This window comes from Pteropus vampyrus, unplaced genomic scaffold, assembly GCF_000151845.1.
Source record: "Pteropus vampyrus isolate Shadow unplaced genomic scaffold, Pvam_2.0 Scaffold17, whole genome shotgun sequence".
NCBI classification, from domain to species: Eukaryota; Metazoa; Chordata; class Mammalia; order Chiroptera; family Pteropodidae; genus Pteropus; species Pteropus vampyrus.
In genome coordinates this window covers 9116141-9117648 of record NW_011888798.1, presented here as the reverse complement: position 1 = coordinate 9117648, position 1508 = coordinate 9116141, and the positions used below count along the sequence as shown (strand labels likewise).

Genomic DNA, 1508 nt, shown 5'->3' with positions numbered 1-1508 from the left:
TCTTCTTGTAGAAATATAGTGTGTTGTCTTTTGTATAAGAAGATAATGTTCCTGACCTAAGATCACTTATTTTGAGGCTCTTTCTTGCTACATACTCTCACTTTGCTGCCTTCACAACCAAGCATGTATTTGTTGAGAGAACAATTTATGAAACAAAACAAAATGAGATGGGATGCATTAAGTTAGTGTGTCATTCATTCTTTTAGAATTTCAGTGGTCTGTGATAGCCAACTGAACTAACCAGTAAAAAACACTTAGAAAAATGTCTAAATCTGGTTCAGGGCAAGAAATACTTATATTATATAAATTAAATTTTCCCCTAATCTTTGCATTACATACACTTAAAAAACAGCTTTCTTGAGGTATAATTGACATAATAAACCACATTTTTAAGTATACTATTTGATAAGTTTTGATGTATATATACTATGTAACCACTGCCACAATCAAGATAATGAATATATTTCATATTCATTACTCCCAAAAGTTTCCTGGTGTAATCACTACTTCCTTCCCCCGCCAACATCTCCAGGCAACTACTAATTTACTTTTTGTCACACTATAGATTAATTTGCATTTTTGTCAGGAATTATTTTGAGATTTACTCAGACTGTAGCATTCATCAATAGTTCATTCTTCTTTATTATTGACGAGTATTACATTGTATGGATATACTACAATTGTTTACCCATATACCTATTGAAGAAATATTTGGATTGTTTCCACATTTTGACAATTATAAATAAAGCTGCTATGAATATTCATGTATGCGTCATTACACAGATATATGCTTTCATTTCTCTTGGGTAAATATTTGGGAGTGGAATGGCTAGATCACGGGTTAGGTCTATGTCTAACATTTTAAGAAACTGAAATTATTTTCCAAGATGGTTGTACTATTTTATATTCCCGTCAGTGGTATATGAGAGTTCTAGTTCTATACATCACAAACACTTGGTATGATTAGTCTTTTTATTTTAATTTAATTTAATTTAATTTTTACTGCCTACAGCACCTGGTATTCTTAGGTGGTCTCCCATCCAAGTACTAACCAAGCCTGACCCTGCTTGGCTTCCGAGATCAGACAAGACCGGGCACATTCAGAGAGTGGCATGGCCATAGACTTGATTAGTCTTTTCAGAATTGTCTTCTTTAATGTCCAAATATCAGGATTTTCTAGTTTTCTTTCTATTATTGATTTCTAGTTTAATTCCTCTGTGGTCTGAGAACATACTTTATATGAGTTCTATTCCTTTAAATTTGCTTAGATATGTTTTATGGCCCAAAATATGGTCTATCCTGGTAAAATTCACAGTCAAAAATTACCACAAAATAAGAAGCAGAAAAATATAAATCATGCTAAAGAGGAAGCAAATCTATCAATTGAAATACAGATGTTAGAATCATGAGGTTTTCCAGGCTGGCTGGTGGTAATAGGCACTATTCTCTACCCTATGTGAACACGAGGCATTGTTTCTTCTAACCCTTTCAGATGGCTCTTTCTCCTG

At 33.0% G+C, this 1508-nt stretch overlaps 1 pseudogene; it reads right to left on the bottom strand.

The window, feature by feature from the left end:
• Positions 1–1003: 1003 nt before the first annotated feature.
• On the bottom strand, positions 1004–1124 carry LOC111736122 (annotated as a pseudogene).
• Between the last annotated feature and the right edge of the window lie 384 nt (positions 1125–1508).